General features: G+C 40.1%; 1 long non-coding RNA gene across 1 annotated transcript; it reads right to left on the bottom strand.

Moving 5' to 3' along the window:
• Nucleotides 1–754: 754 nt before the first annotated feature.
• On the bottom strand, nucleotides 755–7,076 carry LOC143500501 (uncharacterized). The gene is made up of 4 exons (XR_013126817.1): nucleotides 6,866–7,076; nucleotides 4,637–4,693; nucleotides 2,529–3,105; nucleotides 755–2,019 (listed from the first exon to the last, which is right to left on the bottom strand). It is a non-coding gene; the product is annotated as an uncharacterized LOC143500501 (long non-coding RNA).
• Nucleotides 7,077–20,487: the final 13,411 nt, after the last annotated feature.

Here is a 20,487-nt window from a genome sequence, read left to right as displayed (position 1 = left end):
GTCACCTCTGAACCTCTCCCTTTAGTTATGCTGCTATAGATTAGTCTGCCGGAGCCACATGCTGATCACTGGCACGTGAGCTACGTACATTTAAATCAACGGTGGTTTAAATTCATGTCCACTCAGTCTGTATTATCTATCTTCTTGCATGGCTCTACACAAGACGATTGGATACAGGCACCTGCAGGCACCTGGGGGATGGTCTGGCTGCCGGTGGATGTGCTGATACTGGGGTTCACCTGGCAAGTAACACTGCAGTCGGAGCCTACAATACCAGCATCACTGCTCCGACACGGAATGAAAGCCTGGCATTCATCAACAGACATTTACAGTGACAATATCAAAACCCAGAACTTTCAATTCTACCTTTTACCTAGTCTGATTGTGTGAATTATGTGTGACTTGTGTATTTGTGTGTTAACGGGCCGCCCAATGGAGGATGGGTTCCCTTTTGAGTCTTGGTTCTCCTGAGGTTTCTTCCTATTCCCCACCATCATAGGGAGTTTTTCCTCGCCACTGTCGCCTTTGGCTTGCTCATTAGGGTTCTGGACCCATAGTATTGTTAACCTTGTAAACCCTGTAAAGCTGCTTTGCGACAACTTGAGTTGTTAAAAGCGCTATACAAATAAACTTTGATTGATTGATAATAATTAATGTTAAGGCAGATGAGTTTTTTAATAAAATCAAATAGATGTAAATGCATAAAACTTACCTCTGCCATGAATCATTTCTGTGAGTGTAACAAACTAAAGACAAAAAACACTAAAAGGTCTGTTTGTGTAGTATTGCTTTTAATCTGTCAATAGAGCATTTACAGACTTTCAGAAGAGTCAAAAACACCACCATGGTTTCCATGGAGTCCCAGTTAAAACATGTATGCACATTTCACATCAGCTTTAGTCACATATTAAAAACTAATTAAATTATTGAAACACATTGAAATTTCAGGACTAATATATTTACAGGAATCCAAAACACACAATAACTTGTATGTTCACTTTGTAAGCAAGTGTAGTCCATGCTTTCTGTAGGTCATGGAATAGAGGTGATGCTGAGATTTTAAGGAGGGTGTCATGTCTAGCCCCGCCTCCCTGTCAATCATGTATCACTTTTTAGTCCGTTCAGTCATGCCCCGTGTTACTTCCCCTTCAGCTGTGTTTCATTTGTAATTTAGTTCTTGTATTAATCGTTGGTGTTCAGTCTTTGTGGGTTATTGTAAGGTGATGGTGCATATTATAGTTAAACTTATTGTGAAAGTAAAAATTATGGTGATCGTTTGTGGTCTTGTGCAGTCTGTTGTGTTTTGGAAGTCAGATTTGGTTAATCTTTCTATATTTCTGTTTTGTTCATGGCTTCTCGTGTCTGTAGATGTTCGATTGTGTAGTTTGTTATCCAAGTTTTAGTGTTCTGTTATATGTCAGGCTGCTGGTCGAGTCTGTTGTCTTTATGTTTAATGATTAGTTGGTCATATGTGTGTTAGCCTGTTAGTTCCGTTAGTGTTATCATGCCTCATTGTGCTCGTGTTGTTCGTGTGTCTACTGTCAATTTGTGTGCAACCCCGTATGTTCAAAGTAAAACACGTTTGTTAAAAAACAATAACCTCAGAGACTGTGTCTGCTTCCTGATTGCACAAAACCTGCCACGTCACAAAATAATCCACCATTAAAGGAGAGTGAGGGAGCCTTACGAGGTGAGGCATTATCAGAAAGAGGATTACGGTTATCTTCCAATACGTATCTTGTCTGAGGACTTGATTAAACAGGTTAAGGATGGTGAACCGTTTGAGCTACCCTCCTCGATTTGTCCCTCCCACGAGTTCAATGAGGAGGATAATTTGGAGGGGTTCATTCTCCAGAGCAGACAATTTTTTTTATTTATCCTTGTCTCAGCCCAGAGAGGAAATGAACACACTCGATGGGTTTTTTTAACATCTTAGAGCACGATTTGGCAAGAGTGGATCCACTGTTGATGATTTTGAATTTGATGCATTCTCTGCTCCCGAGGTTGTTCATTTTCCACCTAGAGCACACAAGAGAGGAAGTCTCAGCACAGGCACCAGTACCCTAGAAGGTTACCACAGCCCCAACTACTAAGAGACCTGCTACAAGGACAGACGAGTGTCTGTGGCTGTACAATGCAACCCCGACCTGCTAACAAGTGTCTACATCAACACAGTGCTCAATATGACCTGTTTTGGCTCATGTACCCCTGGTGGCACCCCTAGAATCCCCAGAGGTACCAAAACATTTTTGGGGGGTACGGAGCATATTTGTATATGTGGTCTTTCATATATTCCCCTCTGTATTGTTATCTGGTAACGTTTCTCATGTTCAATTACCAACTACTATCTCTTATGTGCCGATCCACATTTACACTAACAAACTCATCACATTCATAACCAAGCAGGGACACTGATGCCAGTTAGCCTCCTAGCCATGGAGAGTGAAAACATAAGTAAACTAAAATCATTCATGACTGATGAGGAAATGTTAAAACGTCTGTGCTCAGAGTCTCCCACTACTGTTTACCTGTGTGAATGTGTTGATGTTGCTGGAGATGACTCCACTGAGTAAAACTCTTCCCACACTCTGAGCAGTGATATGGCTTCTCTCCTGTGTGAATGCGCTGGTGTTTTTTGAGATGACTCTGTGTAGTAAAACTCTTCCCACACTCTGAGCAGTCATATGGCTTCACTCCTGTGTGAATGCGCTGGTGCTGCTGAAGATTACTCAGTGTAGTAAAACTCTTCCCACACTCTGAGCAGTGATATGGCTTCTCTCCTGTGTGAATGCGCTGGTGTACGTTGAGATGACTCTGTTTAGTAAAACTCTTCCCACACTCTGAGCAGTGATATGGCTTCTCTCCTGTGTGAATGCGCTGGTGCAGTTGAAGACTACTCTGTGTAGTAAAACTCTTCCCACACTCTGAGCAGTGAAATGGCTTCTCTCCTGTGTGAATGCGCTGGTGTTTCTGGAGATCACTTTGTTTAGTAAAATTCTTCCCACACTCTAAGCAGTTGTAGATTTTCTCATTTTCCATGTTTACTGATTTCAGCAGTCTGACATACTCCTCACAGGTAAATGTGTTTATGTAGGTAAAGTTTACCTGTTGAGGAAAGTGGATAGCATTAATTCCTAGAGGAAAAAGACATTGTTTCATCTTCTTCTCACAATGAATTTGCAATCATGACAAAGAACCATTTGGGCTCTGCATAATGCTAAAGACATTAATTCTAAAGACATTCATGCTAAAGACCATCAGGAGACAGTGCTAGGCTTCCTTACTTCACTAAAATGAAAACATTTGTCTATGTTGTAATACGTGTCTCTCTCTGTTTTGTTCAGTGTCACTCTATGTGCCAGTCTATAGGGACTTTTATTTTGTAGGGTTCATCAACTTTATTTTCAAAGTTGTTCTTTTCCTTCCTTTCTCTCTCATGGTGCTGCAGAGCTGCTTTGGTCTGTTGAAGCTCCTTATGAGTTCCTGCAGTGTGATTTGATCTTTTAAATTATTGTGCATCAGAGAATTAATCTATGGGCAGCACCAACATATCACAGAAAATTCACCTGTGCACACGATTACTCAATGTGCCATGTTTCCAGGTAGATTACCTAAAATTATGTTGGCCTCTTTAGAAAGCACTCCTGTTAAAGTGTCCAAAAAGTCACATGATCCACAACTGACATTTTTTGTATGTACGTATTTGTACGTGTAGTGTGATGAATTAGAAAGTTGCTGTGCATTTGCTTGAAAGTCACATATGAATGAACAACTATCACATTTTGTATTTGTAAGTCGTGGTTTTCATTTGAAAGTCATGTTATGTTTGCTTGCAAATAGAATATTTGTGGAATATGTTCTGTTTGTTTACAATGATTTGGCAGCATTATAACTCCATAGCAGAGTTATTGTCCTGTTCAGAAGGGTCTATAACCCAGTCTATGTGTGTAATGTGATACTGTGTTAATACTGTGTTAAAGGATGTATAACCCAGCCTGTGTGTAATGAGATTGGGAGATATTGTGTTAATACTGTGTTAAAGGATGTATAACCCAGCCTGTGTGTAATGAGATTGGGAGATATTGTGTTAATACTGTGTTAAAGGATGTATAACCCAGCCTGTGTGTAATGAGATTGGGAGATACTGTGTTAATACTGTGTTAAAGAATGTATAACCCAGCCTGTGTGTAATGAGATTGGGAGATATTGTGTTAATACTGTGTTAAAGGATGTATAACCCAGCCTGTGTGTAATGAGATTGGGAGATACTGTGTTAATACTGTGTTAAAGGATGTATAACCCAGCCTGTGTGTAATGAGATTGGGAGATACTGTGTTAATACTGTGTTAAAGAATGTATAACCCAGTCTGTGTGTAATGAGATTGGGAGATACTGTGTTAATACTGTGTTAAAGAATGTATAACCCAGCCTGTGTGTAATGAGATTGAGAGATACTGTGTTAATACTGTGTAAAAGGATGTATAACCCAGCCTGTGTGTGTATAATGAGATTGGGAGTCTGTTCAAAGACCCAAAAACAAACAAGGCTGCATTATGTATTCAAATCCAAAAGGTACAATTGGGCCTACAGGCTACCTGTAGGGTGTGTGTGCTTTAAACTATAAAATATAACTCACCTCTTCAGAAGATCTCAAATCTCTCACTGTTAAGACAACTTCAACATTTCTGTTGGACTGAAAATGATTGGAATGAAATAATTAAAATTCCACACTTCACATTTATTAAAATAGCAAACATGTACATGCACACATGGTGTAGATCTAACACATCTACTTTATTCAAACTGTTTCTCAACATAGATCTCTGTGCCATTTCATATTAAATGCCATGTCATTTTTACAGCGTATCTGTAAATGCTGTAAAAGGTGTTCGAGATCTACAGTATAGGCGATATCTACTGCCATCTTCTAGTGAAATATAAAACAGCTTTTTTGTAAAAGGGCATTTTATACTGTGCTGGCAGCAGGCCCGTCGCGATGGGGCAGGCAAACCAGGCAATTGCTTGGGGCCCCAAGCTGGCCTGGGGCCCCCAGACAACAACAGGTTAAGAATTAAATGCAGCGACAAACTGTGTGAGCCCCCCTTTACATTCTCAAAGTCATGAGCAATGACACTGTTCTCAAAATCCCCCTCAAGGGGCCCCTCCGACCAGCTGCTGAAGGCAGGCAGACACTGTCCTGGCAGACAGCCAAGTTTTAGACGCCGGCAAATATGAAACTTAACCATGAAGCGAATTTATCCATCAGGAAGCCAAAAGAGAAAACAAAAGAAGAAAGAGGAACACAAAAAAACACAAGACAGTGGTAAGTGATGATTTACACTGGATAAATTAGGCCTACCTGTACAAATGGTGTAATTTAGCAGCAGGTAGGCTAAAAACAATATATACGTCCCGGCTAGTGTTGCCACCTGTCCCGGTTTTCACATGCCTGTCCCGGTTTTCCCGGGCTGTCCCGGTTTTTCTTCTTTTTAATATTCAGTCCCGGAAAAAATTAGGTTAGTTAAAACCACGATTCAGACTGTTTCTGCACACTTTAAATCTGTTTTTTTCTCGCTGTGTCCATTTTAAACCCCTCCAGTAACATTTTACGTTCGCCCCCCCCCCCCCCCCCCCCCCGCTCAACAACTTACGTTCGCCAACCCCCCCGCCCCCCGCTCAACAGATTACACTCGCCACCCTGTGTCAGTATGACAGTGTCCTTGTTTTTTGTCAGACCTAGGTGGCAACCCTAGTCCCAGGTAATCCCATACTTAGGTTGGGGGGGGGGGGGGCGGTTGGTGTCTTTGCTTGGGGCCCCCAAATACCTTGAAACGGCACTGGCTGGCAGGCCGCATATTGTCACCTGGTCCGAACTTTGGACATGTCTGCACTACAGCATAACTTCCTATAAACACCAACATAACGTTTTAGTCAAATGTATATTTGATCTCATATTGTCTTTCACTGATAAATAACAATGTACAAACAACTGGAGAAAATGACAGATGGGTTGAAAACTCAAATGCTGATCCCACAGATCACTACGACCTTCACCAAGACTACATGCACTCAGGGTCACAACATTAACATGCTTAACATGCAAGCTTAAAATAATACATGTTATTCCCGTCATTTATTTAGTTTGCTCTGAAATATAGATACTGATTTGAAAAAGACAAAGGATCTTGCAGGGTGACTATTTACAAGACTATATTCCTTTAAAGATCATTTTATATCGTGCGATGGATATTTACAAAAAGAGAAACCGATTAACAATGGGAAAATAATTAGAAACCAAGGGCGTAAATTACATTTCAATGCGGGGGTGGGGAGACAATACACAGTAAACATTTTTTAAGGAGTTCCTGAGGGGGCGTCAAAGCTTCTCCCAAATGTTGTTATTGGGCTTAGGAAAAGTACACCTGTATATATCTATCTATATGATTTCACCTAAACGTAAAAATACTCCCATGAATAACCAAACTAAATCAAATGTATTTAACATTACAATACATCCACTATAACAGCATACAATCAATTAAATCGTACATTAAAGCTACTTTAATAAAACCGTACAATATAACTAGCATATAAGCTTTTATTTTTGTAACAGGAACCACTGAGCTACTAAACAAAAGAACCAAATATAATTATATTCGTATAGTATCAAATAAGTAGATACGTTATCTGGCTTGGTTAGTTAGTGCTACAACATCCATTATAAAAACACTTTAACACATTGAATTTTCCACCAACTTAGTCAAGACACGAAAATCAACCGTGAGGTAACGGAACGAACAAAATAGTGTGGTTAAGATGTGGTTAAAAGGTGTTAGTGGTACGTATTACTAAGTTAAGTACTTACAGGTCAACCAGTAGTCCAACACTTCCAAACACCAACACGACAATAGGCGCAACTCCACTAAACGCCCGATGCTGATATTGAGAATAAGGAAACCTGTGGTCTGTAATGTCCGATGGTGATGGTAGGTAGAGGTGGGCGGATCGATCCAAATATCGATACCAACGCTGCTATTGATTTGGAGCAATACTCGTGTAAAAAGATTAATACTCAATCTTTTTAACTCTCCCGCACACACCGACTGCTGCGTGCGTGGATTCATCAAAGTCTCTTCTCTGTCTGTAAGAGCAGCGTTGCCAACAAGTATCGTCGCTGCAGAAGCAAAAGTCCAGGGGGTGGAGCTAGATCTAGATCCAACTCCTCCCACCGTCCATAGTTTCTTTTGGTCGGTCCAGGGGGAGGAGCTGCATCTAATCCAACTCCTCCTACGTGTCGCTTACGTTTTCCGACCAGGAAATAGAAATCCAATAAAGTCACCCTTAAGACTGCTACCGTTTAGAGATCAAAATGTTCTTTAAATGTTATTTAAATAACACAATACACGTTTTTTTAAGTTTACAAGAAAACGTAAAAGTTACCAACTCCTCAGTAAGGAAAGACGTTATTGGCTGTCCTAAAAGTCACAAAATGGCGTCATCGCCTAATTTGCATAAAACCGTAAAATAATAACGTTGTGGGAGAGAAAAAATGATTAAAATACCCTAAATATGTTAGAGTGACTGACGGAGACTGTGTGAGTTAAATTCAGTGATTTATTTTGTATTACACTGAAGACGCATTTATATTTACATCCGGCTCTGTAAATACGGGGCGGGGTCAATCAGCTGCGGCTTTGGGCATGCGCAGTTCATTTGCAGCGTGGACGTGGAGCGGTGTGGATCTGCTCTGACTGTCAGACTGCATTGTGAGTGTTGTGGGCGGGGCTCACGGCAGCACCCGCTGCTCGCTGAGGACAGTAACTGAAGACCATGTGTGTTCATCTCCGAGTCTACAAAAGTCTCCAGTAACACCACAAAAAGTCGCTAGATTTGTCGCTACTTGCTTAAAGTAGTCACACAGCACGGAGCAGCGCACCCGTCCCCTCTCGTCTTTAGTTTACACCGTCACGTTGCTCAGCAACCATGCAGGTAGGCTCCGCCTGGCCCCGCCCACTCAGCGCTCTCCTCGAGTCGACACCTTACAGTACGGAGAGAGAGAATTGAAATGTCTGAGAGGAAGACATGCGCCGTTTGGCTTTATTTTATTGCAGAAAATAAAACTACAGCAAGCTGTATAGTTTGAAACAGGGCTGTTAAATACAGTGGAAACACAACAACTGTGTTAGTTGTAATTAATAGGGAGAGTTATGGAGTTAATGGAGATAAATTCATCCAGAACTCTTGATGTCGAAACATGCCTGCTTATAGTTTGAATTTAATGTGATAATGGTGAGGTGAAGTCAACTCTAGCTTTCTTATTCACAGCTTCAGGAATATGGTGGGACCATTTAAGGTGGAATTTTAGACAATAAATTGGTGATTTTAGTCCAAATGTGCTGTGTTGTTGTGTGGCAGCTGTAATTTAGTGATGAGAAGATGATACCTCAAGGAGTGTATCCACACACTACACAAACTGTGTTGACACTGTATTGACACTGTGTTGGTCATTGTTGAGTGCCAGGCTGTAATTTAGTGATGGGAAGATGATACTTTTTAGTTCAACTTGTGACTTTGATGAGGAAGAGGAAGAATTGCACATTACAAATCTGCATGAGAAAGAAATGTGAGTTACCAGATACGTACAGAGCTGCAAATTATGAATTAATTTTTCAATGAATGTATTACTCATTACAATATAAAATAATGTTCTAAGCCCATAACAAGTTGGTGCAGTGCATGAAGTAAGGTCTGGTAATCCATAACATTATTATCAAATCACTTTAAGTCAAAGGTAGTTTGTGTAAATTTAAAAACAGATCACCTTACTAATAATGCTTTTTTATTCCCATTTTCTTTTGTCTCTCCTCCAACACAGTTCTAAGCAGGTCATAGAGGCACTGGGTGATCATGACTATCTGGAGGAGACTCTGTCTGTAGAAGAACAACTTGATGCAGCAAAGAGGGAGATTGACCATCTGGAGGAAGAAAACCTCAAGAGTGAGCGGTTTCATCTACAACGCTTCCAGTGTGAGCCTAAACTGATCATGTTTTACACTGGATTTAAAGATGATGACACACTAAAAGCTGTGTAAAAGCAGCCTGTACACAGGCTCCATCTCAGATAAAGAAATTACCACAGAGTCTGGCATTCTGAGCCTACTTGAACCAGGAGATGAAGTAATTGTAGATAAAGGGTTTCTTATTATGTTTCGATACACATATTAATAATATAACTAGGGTAGCGTTCTTTCACTTGCGCAACATTGCCAAAATTAGAAACATATTAAATATTAGCGATGCAGAAAAACTAATCCATGCATTCATATCCTCTCGTTTAGATTATTGCAACAGTCTCCTAGCTGGATGTTCTGGTAAATCGATAAACAAACTCCAGCTGGTTCAGAATGCAGCAGCACGAGTTTTAACAAAAGCTAAAAAGTTTGATCACATTAGTCCCGTACTATCGTCATTACACTGGCTGCCAATTAGATTCCGTATTGACTATAAAATACTTTTATTAACATATAAAACGCTGCATGGCTTAGCTCCAGACTATCTTAGTGAACTTATTGAACAATATAACCCAGCGCGTTCAGCTCCTTCGTTCTGGCCGGCGTGTACATTACGCCGAGTGCGTGCACCAGCGACGCGCAGAGACAGCTTGCCGAACAGATAATGGAACTAGAGAGAGATCATCCAGACTCATCTGAACAGATAATGGAACTAGAGAGAGATCATCCAGACTCATCTGAACAGATAATGGAACTAGAGAGAGATCATCCAGACTCATCTGAACAGATAATGGAACTAGAGAGAGATCATCCAGACTCATCTGAACAGATAATGGAACTAGAAAGAGATCATCCAGACTCATCTGAACAGATAATGGAACTAGAGAGAGATCATCCAGACTCATCTGAACAGATAATGGAACTAGAGAGAGATCATCCAGACTCATCTGAACAGATAATGGAACTAGAGAGAGATCATCCAGACTCATCTGAACAGATAATGGAACTAGAGAGAGATCATCCAGACTCATCTGAACAGATAATGGAACTAGAGAGAGATCATCCAGACTCATCTGAACAGATAATGGAACTAGAGAGAGATCATCCAGACTCATCTGAACAGATAATGGAACTAGAGAGAGATCATCCAGACTCATCTGAACAGATAATGGAACTAGAGAGAGATCATCCAGACTCATCTGAACAGATAATGGAACTAGAGAGAGATCATCCAGACTCATCTGAACAGATAATGGAACTAGAGAGAGATCATCCAGACTCATCTGAACAGATAATGGAACTAGAAAGAGATCATCCAGACTCATCTGAACAGATAATGGAACTAGAGAGAGATCATCCAGACTCATCTGAACAGATAATGGAACTAGAAAGAGATCATCCAGACTCATCTGAACAGATAATGGAACTAGAGAGAGATCATCCAGACTCATCTGAACAGATAATGGAACTAGAGAGAGATCATCCAGACTCATCTGAACAGATAATGAAACTAGAGAGAGATCATCCAGACTCATCTGAACAGATAATGGAACTAGAGAGAGATCATCCAGACTCATCTGAACAGATAATGGAACTAGAGAGAGATCATCCAGACTCATCTGAACAGATAATGGAACTAGAGAGAGATCATCCAGACTGGCTGCTGATCACCCTGGGGGACTTTAACAGCGCTAACCTCAGGAAGGAGATGCCCAAGTACAGGCAACACATCACATGTGCTACACGTGAAGGCAACATGCTGGACAAATGCTACACAAGCATCAAGAATGCCTATCACGCTGTTGCGCGCGCCGCTCTCGGGCTCTCCGATCACAGCCTCGTTCACCTCATTCCCACGTACCGGCAGAAACTCAAAACCAACAAGCCGGCTGGTACAAAGACAAGACATATATAGGCAAACAAACAACCCTCAGGTGAGACGGATCACGGGCTCCGCCCACCTGAGGGACGCAGATGACTTCACCAAACAACAACAACAACAGCCGCTGTGGACGGAGGCGGCCGGTAGGGGGCCGCCTCACCGTGACAAAAACTACAGCTGTAACGGGTAGAGTTGACAAATAAAGAGATAAACTCATAAATTTGACTTTCAATATCAGAATTGTGATCGTAATTAAAACTTATCTATATTTAGTTTTAGCCAGGTGAAAGAAAAGGGCTTTATGCAGGGTTTTATTAAAATTTTACCTAAATTGAAAAATTCCCAGACTGCTTATAAATTTTTTTTTATTTAAGTTTTACATATCACAACATCGGCAATATTCTCACCTTTAATTTAAGCCATATTTTATAAAAATCGAATAAGAAATAAGGGCGCTAGGACTGTTTTTGTGACAGATGGATGCACATCCCGCATAGGAACTACACTGCTTTGCTGACATGACTCAATAGTAATGGCTACGAGGGCGACGCATTGCTAGCTATAGCGGCAACAGGCGATGTCCAATCCAGTAATATAGATCAATGTTCTCACTTTAAAGAAAAATACACGTTTACATTTTATACTTTCAGTTTATTAAGTGTGAGCACTTTTAAAATAAAAATGCATTTGGTAGCAACAGCTTTTAGGTGAATTCTTAATTATTTCAATCATAATAATAATGCACTGGTTAGTGTCCCAGTAGGAGTCCACTGTTGCAGATATAGACACCTCAAAGATGTCCTCTGTTTATTGTCCTGGATTACCTTTCTTGAAGGTAGATTTATGAATAACCTTTTCACCAGTCTTCCAGCCATCAGTAACTACCAACAGGGTATCTGGACATTTTAAAATCTCAAATTCAATGACTTTTAAGACCTTTTTAATACCTCTCACAAGAAAAAATAATACTATTACTGGGGATGCAGGTGTGTGCCGGGGGGGGTGTGGCGAACGAAAATTGTTGACGTTGTTGAAGCCGTATACTCCAACGCTAGGAATCTAGCACTAGGACCCTGGAGCGGTTATTTTCTGCATTAGCGCTAGATTCGGCAAAGTTCACATCGCGCCAGAACAACTGAACAACACACACTTATAATAATTTAATGCCTCCCCTCATAAAATTCCAGACATTTTAAGACATTTTTAGGCCTTGAATATGGAAAACTAAATTTAAGACTTTTTAAGGACCCGCGGGTACCCTGTACCAACTACCAGTAACTATTTGCTGATTAATATCGATATAATACTAGTTTTAACATGTTGCTCCTGTACACAGTCAGGAAACAGCTCAAATACATTTTTAATAACACTAAACCCCAAATTGGATTGAATCGATTAAATCGAAATAAATCAATTCTTAATCTTCAGAATCGGATCGATTCTTGGCATTTGAATCAATACCCAGCCCTATTAGTAAAACTCTTCCCACACTCTGAGCAGTGAAATGGCTTCTCTCCTGTGTGAATGTGCTGGTGTTCATGGAGATGACTGTGTTTAATAAAACTCTTCCCACACTGTGAGCAGTGATATGGCTTCTCTCCTGTGTGAATGCGCTGGTGTTGCTGGAGATTTCCCTGTGTAGTAAAACTCTTCCCACACTCTGAGCAGTGATATGGCTTCTCTCCTGTGTGAATGCGCTGGTGTTGCTGGAGATTTCCCTGTGTAGTAAAACTCTTCCCACACTCTGAGCAGTAATATGGCTTCTCTCCTGTGTGAATGCGCTGGTGTTCGTTGAGATGACTCTGTTTAGTAAAACTGTACCCACACTCTGAGCAGTGATATGGTTTCTCTCCTGTGTGAATGTGCTGGTGTACGTTGAGATGACTCTGTGTAGTAAAACTCTTCCCGCACTCTGAGCAGTGATATGGCTTCTCTCCTGTGTGAATGCACTGGTGCAGTTGAAGACTTCTCTGTGTAGTAAAACTCTTCCCACACTCTGAGCAGTGATATGGTTTCTCTCCTGTGTGAATGCGCTGGTGTTGCTGGAGATTTCCCTGTGTAGTAAAACTGTTCCCACACTCTGAGCAGTGATATGGCTTCTCTCCTGTGTGAATGCGCTGGTGTTGCTGGAGATTTCCCTGTGTAGTAAAACTGTTCCCACACTCTGAGCAGTGATATGGCTTCTCTCCTGTGTGAATGCGCTGGTGTTCGTTGAGATGACTCTGTTTATTAAAACTCTTCCCACACTCTGAGCAGTGATATGGTTTCTCTCCTGTGTGAATGCGCTGGTGTTCGTTGAGATGACTCTGTGTAGTAAAACTCTTCCCACACTCTGAGCAGTGATATGGCTTCTCTCCTGTGTGAATGCGCTGGTGTGTTTTGAGACTATTCTGTTGAGTAAAACTCTTCCCACACTCTGAGCAGTGATATGGCTTCTCTCCTGTGTGAATGCGCTGGTGTTTCTGGAGATTTCCCTGTGTAGTAAAACTCTTCCCACACTCTGAGCAGTGATATGGTTTCTCTCCTGTGTGAATGCGCTGGTGTACGTTGAGATTACTTTGTGTGGTAAAACTCTTCCCACACTCTGAGCAGTGATATGGCTTATCTCCTGTGTGAATGCGCTGGTGTTTCTGGAGATCACTTTGTTTAGTAAAATTCTTCCCACACTCTAAGCAGTTGTAGCTTTTCTCCTTTTCCATGTTTACTGATTTCAGCAATCTGACATACTCCTCACAGATAAATGTGTTTATGTAGGTAAAGTTTACCTGTTGAGGAAAGTGGATATCATTAATTCCTAGAGGAAAAAGACATTGTTTCATCTTCTTCTCACAATGAATTTGCAATCATGACAAAGAACCATTTGGGCTCTGCATAATGCTAAAGACATTAATTCTAAAGACATTCATGCTAAAGACCATCAGGAGACAGTGCTAGGCTTCCTTACTTCACTAAAATGAAAACATTTGTCTATGTTGTGATACGTGTCTCTCTCTGTTTTGTTCAGTGTCACTCTATGTGCCAGTCTATAGGGACTTTTATTTTGTAGGGTTCATCAACTTTATTTTCAAAGTTGTTCTTTTCCTTCCTTTCTCTCTCATGGTGCTGCAGAGCTGCTTTGGTCTGTTGAAGCTCCTTATGAGTTCCAGCAGTGTGATTCGATCTTTTAAATTATTGTGCATCAGAGAATTAATCTATGGGCAGCACCAACATATCACAGAAAATTCACCTGTGCACACGATTACTCATTGTGCCATGTTTCCAGGTAGATTGAAGGTAAAAATGATGTTGGCCTCTTTAGAAAGCACTCCTGTTAAAAGTGTGCAAAAAGTCACATGATCCACAAAGGACATATTTTGTACGTACGTATTTGTGCGTGTAGTGTGATGTATTAGAAAGTTGCTGTGCATTTGCTTGAACGTCACATATGAATTTACAATCGCATTTTGTATTTGTAAGTCACTGTTTTCGTTTGAAAATAACGTTGTTTGCTTGCAAATAGAATATTTGTGGAATATGTTCTACAGTGTAGCTCCAGTTAAAACAAAATTAATTAGGGAGAAAAAGCTTGCAGCATGGTATGACGACCACACTCGTCTTCTAAAACAGGCAGCTCGAGCAGCGGAGCGCAAATGGAGATCCACCTCACTAGAAGTGTTTAGAATCGCATGGAAAGACGCCGTAGTCAAATATAAACATGCCGTTTATAAACTCGACAATAGAAATCAACAAAAATAACCCTAGATTTCTCTTCGCGACTGTATCAAAACAAGAAATATCAATGACACTAGTTCTAAATACGGCACTTACACACACTTGTGATGAATTTTTAAACTTTTTTAGTAATAACATAGATATTATCCGACTACAGAGTCATAATAGGCCTACATCACAGCCTAACCTCCAATCCAACCCCAGTAGTATAGGTATTAGTAACTACGCATCCGAAAATATTACTGAGCTAAATGTCTTCGATCCTATATCACAAAAGAGCTCACAACACTAATTCGTTCGTCTAAGCCTACATCATGTATATTAGACCCAGTTCCAACCCGTCTATTCAAAGACCTACTCCCAACTATTACAGGGCCCTTGCTTAACACTAGAAGTCCCTGAAATTTCAACCACCCCCCTGAAGTCCCAAAAGAGGGTCCAAAGAACCTTAGTCCAAACTGACACCTCTGGTGGCTCCAATTAACATCCATTCATTTGCAAAAGTGCCCATTGCCTGAGGAATCAGCAGGGGGGAGAAGAGCTGAACTTGCCTCCAGTGTTATGTAAATGAGGCGTGTGTCAGGTATGGGTGGTTGCTGCTGAAAGCTTGCACCTCCTTGGCTGCCATATGAGACTGTGCAAGATCTCTTGCAAGAAGTCTCCTCATCTACAGAACCATATGTTTGAGATTTGATTTGTGAAAGGTTGAAATAATGTGAAATTGACACAAACATAATATTTGAATTATAATGGCATATAAGTGGCATATTGATTAGTCAAAATGGCTCTGATATTTTTAACCTTATTTTAAGTAGTTTTGTCTTTTGAAAAACTGCTAATAGGTAAAAATGTTTTTACATAAATGTATACAAAAAACCCTCAGCTACTTGAAATAGAATAATATTATTGAGCAATTTTAACTTCAAGATCAAGATTTCGCATGTGTGTCTCTTCCAAATACAGCCATAACCAGCAAACAAAAATAGGAAATTTAGGAAATCTTACCAAAAGAGATATCACTACAGATTTTCACTACTCTCTGAAAACTAACAATGTGTTGTGTGTGACGTTTGTGACCCTAGGCTTGAAAATTGCTTCATATGGGCTTTTCAAACTTTTTTTTGGCCCACCTCCACCCTTTCACCTTTGGAGGACAACTTTGTTTTCATGTAAGGATCAAAAGAAAACAATTTTGTATAATACAGTACAATAGTGATAAAAACAATTGGGGTTAGGTGAACCATACAGGACAGGAGAGAAAAGAGGGGGAGAGAAAGTAAAAAGGGAAAAGACAGAAGAGCAGAAAAAACAGCTCAAATGATTCACCAACTGCTGCTACTAAATGAAGAGCAGAAAGTAAGACATACAGCACAAATGACTGATGTATGTGTGTGTGAGTGTGTGTGTTTATGTAAGTGCAACATAGGATAAATGTACAGAATGTACTTATTAGCAAGGCCCCAGAGGCCAGAGGCAGGCAGAGAAAGACCAGGGAACCCCACCCGCCCACGGCCCCTCCAGGATCATGTCCAAAGCCTGCTGTGTACTGGAAACCTTTGCTATCCTTGCTTCTCAGTCAACAGAGTAAGTGAAATGTGTGGTGACATGAATTTTCATCCACATGTAGGTGGCTACAGTCATCTTTCTCTTTATTATAAAACTGACAGACATTATTTGAACTATAATTCCAAAACATCTCAAGTCTGCCTCCTTTGTACTAATTTTGGATTTTTTTCTCACTGCAAAAGGTGACATGATTATTGGTCAAAATAGCTAAAGTTCAGATTTCTCTGAAAGGGTCTTTTCTTCTCCGTCTGAGTCAATGGATCAACATAGCTCACACTATCACCCATCCCCCCGTCTACCTAGAAGTGGCTGCATGACAAAGGATGGCCTCATGGCCTCATGATCCAAAATACCTCAGCACTGGCTTTTGGCAGGCTCAGGTAGAAATGTAGTAATGTTAGTAATGTTTTTCTTCTAAAAAAGATAAGTGGGTTCAAAATAAAAATTACCAAATTAATTGTGTTGATCCACCTCAAAAAAGGTCATGCAAAAGTCTGTAAGCTGGTCCTGAGTGTGTCTGCCCATCCCCCAGCTGCATTGTTGTGCAGGGGACATGCATAAGGTGAGAGAGGCAGTCAGAGGGCCTGGCTGAGAGCAGAAGCTACAGAGGACATGATGTAAGTTTAGAAATATATACAATAAAGTTGAAATGTTCTCAACAGAGCACTCACATACAATTATCCACTCAGTCTGCCACTCCCTCATTTGGGGAGAAACCTACACTATTGTGGCTATTCCCATCTTTAGACAATTTAGACAATTTTTAATCATGGAGGGGTCTGAAATTTTCGTCTTAGGTGCATGTCCTCACTGTATTGGAATATTTTATTGTCTGAGTGAAAGAGAAACAAAATGGGGTCACTAAAGTGGGAATAGCCACAATACTGTAGCTTTCTCCCCAAATGAGGGACTGGCAGACTGGGTAGATAGTTGTATGTGAATGCTCTGATGAGAACACTCATGAACAATTGTGCAAATGTGAGATGTGTCGACTGCTACAGATACACGTGTGGCAAATGTACCAGGGAGATACCCTGGCAGTGCCAGGCATGTTCTGACAGACTGCTGAGTGACTGCTAAAGTGCTAGTCACACAAGAAGGACATGCCACACACACACACACACACACACACACACACACACACACACACACACACACACACACAGCCCTGCACTGCAGCCTATTGTAAATATGTGTGGAATTGTTTTATTCCTTGTATTTTTTGTATAATTTTATGGCAATAATAAAAAGCATGGAACATAGAAAAGCATGGAAACATAACAGTTGTTCTTTTGTATGTTTCTCATGCTGAAATTTCAGTCCTCCTGACTTAGACACAAATGCTTCTGGTCATTACTCACATGTACCTGGCTATAAAATTTCTAATTTTCTATTTAAAATATAAAAAAATAATTTATTGTTTGTGCTTTGTTGCTCAGATAAAACTAAACTAAATACAATATATATAACCTTTATATTATAAAATACAATATACTGAATAGAACTAACTAGAAACTAAATGGCCAAACTCAATGAAAAACAACAATTAGTTGTGAGCTGAAGCATGCCCCCTCCTGTGGTGCGCCAGTAATGGCCTTATTTACAGAACAAAAGTGCCTGCTTACAGCTGATAATAGGGTGTTAGCTAAAATCCTTCAGTTCTCTCGACCCTTCTCTGGGTTCCGATAGTAGAAGTGTTGAAAGACCCTTCTCTGGGACTTCTAGTGTTAATATGATTAACAGTTCCCTTAACCTAGGATATGTGCCCAAACAATTAAAATGCGCCGTAATTAGACCCTTGATTAAAAAACAGAATCTCGATCCGCAGATTCTAACCAACTATAGACTAATTTCTAATCTCCCATTTATCTCTAAAATTCTAGAAAAAAAGCAGTTTACATTCTTTTTTAGAGTTAGAGTTTATTTCGGTTTTTAGAGAAACATGTACATATATACGTACACATACGTATAAACATATGTATAAACATTTATGTATACCAATTCATTTACATGAAAGAAAAAGAAAGTAAAATAATATTTAATAAATAATAATGGTTATAATAGTGAAAATAATGATAACAATAACCGAAAAAGGTATAGTCTGAAGCATTAGCTTATATTGACTACCCTTTTTAATCAAATATATATATTTTTTCCAATTGTTATTAATAATACACTTTACTCATCTCCAGAACAATCATACATTACTATTAAAAATCAATAACAAGTTATACATATATAAAATTATTTCTCTTTATTATAAGTTTCTATTACCTTATTTTTAAGCATGTTTTTAAATTTGACAAGTGAACAGGACATTTTTATGTCCTTGTCACAACTATTCCACAAGTTTACACCTTTGACCGATATACATCTACTTTTTGCATTAGTTCTTACTCTTATTTTTTTAAACATACCAGTTCCCCTGAGTTCATATGTAGTCACTTTAGTTTCAAACAATTTCTGAATATTGGTCGGAAGCATATTTTTTTGTGCTTTGTACAGTATCAAAGCTGTATGGAGGTCAACTAGGTCACTGAATTTTAAAGTTTTTAAATTAATAAATAGTTTGTTTGTTGATTTTTGTTTACATTCAGTTATACCATTATCTCCAATCAAATAGTATCCATGAAAAGTTCCAATCAGGATTTAGACCGAACCACAGCACTGTACGTAAAACAGTACGTAAACGTAAAAACACGCCAATGAATAACCAAACTAAATCAAATGTATGTAACATTACAATACATCCACTATAACAGCATAAAATCAATTAATTCGTACATTAAAGCTACAGTAATAAAACCGTACAACATAACTAGCATATAAGCTTTTATCTTTGTAACAGGAACCACTGAGCTACTAAACAAAAGAACCAAATATAATTATATTCGTATAGTATCAAATAAGTAGCTACGTTATCTGGCTGGGTTAGTTAGCGCTACAACATCCATTATAAAAATACTTTAACACATTGAATTTTCCACCAACTTAGTCAAGACACGAGATTCAACCGTGAGGTAACGGAACGAACAAAATAGTGTGGTTAAGATTTGGTTAAAAGGTGTTAGTGGTACGTATTACTAAGTTAAGTACTTACAGGTCAACCAGTAGTCCAACACTTCCAAACACCAACACGACAATAGGCGCAACTCCACTAAACGCCCGATGCTGATATTGAGAATAAGGAAACCTGTGGTCTGTAATGTCCGACGGTGATGGTAGGTAGAGGTGGGCGGATCGATCCAAATATCGATACCAACGCTGCTATTGATTTGGAGCAATACTCGTGTAAAAAGATTAATACTCAATCTTTTTAACTCTCCCGCACGCACCGACTGCTGCGTACGTGGATTCATCAAAGTCTCTTCTCTGTCTGTAAGAGCAGCGTTGCCAACAAGTATCCGTATCTGCAGAAGCAAAAGTCCAGGGGGTGGAGCTAGATCTAGATCCAACTCCTCCCACCGTCCATAGTTTCTTTTGGACGGTCCAGGGGGCGGAGCTGCATCTAATCCAACTCCTCCTACGTGTCGCTTACGTTTTCCGACCAGGAAATATAAATCCAATAAATTCACCCTTAAGACTGCTACCGTTTAGAGATCAAAATGTTCTTTAAATGTTATTTAAATAACACAATACACGTTTTTTTAAGTTTACAAGAAAACGTCAAAGTTGCCAACGCCTCAGTAAGGAAAGACGCTATTGGCTGTCCTAAAAGTCACAAAATGGCGTCATCGTCTAATTTGCATAAAACCTGTTTTTGCTGTAAAATAATAACGTTGTGGGAGAGAAAAAAAATGATTAAAATACCCTAAATATGTTAGAGTGACTGACGGAGACTGTGTGAGTTAAATTCAGTGATTTATTTTGTATTACACTGAAGACGCATTTATATTTACATCCGGCTCTGTAAATACGGGGCGGGGTCAATCAGCGGCGGCTTTGGGCATGCGCAGTTCATTTGCAGCGTGGACGTGGAGCGGTGTGGATCTGCTCTGACTGTCAGACTGCATTGTGAGTGTTGTGGGCGGGGCTCACGGCAGCACCCGCTGCTCGCTGAGGACAGTAACTGAAGACCATGTGTGTTCATCTCCGAATCTACAAAAGTTTCCAGTAACACCACAAAAAGTCGCTAGATTTGTCGCTACTCGCTTAAAATAGTCACACAGCACGGAGCAGCGCACCCGCCCCCTCTCGTCTTTAGTCTTTACACCGTCACGTTGCTCAGCAACCATGCAGGTAGGCTCCGCCTGGCCCCGCCCACTCAGCGCTCTCCTCGAGTCGACACCTTACAGTACGGAGAGAGAGAGACACCAC

This window comes from Brachyhypopomus gauderio, unplaced genomic scaffold (genome assembly GCF_052324685.1).
Source record: "Brachyhypopomus gauderio isolate BG-103 unplaced genomic scaffold, BGAUD_0.2 sc154, whole genome shotgun sequence".
NCBI lineage: Eukaryota > Metazoa > Chordata > Actinopteri > Gymnotiformes > Hypopomidae > Brachyhypopomus > Brachyhypopomus gauderio.
The sequence above is the reverse complement of the archived record's forward strand: the minus strand, read 5'-3'. Positions and strand labels throughout refer to the sequence as shown.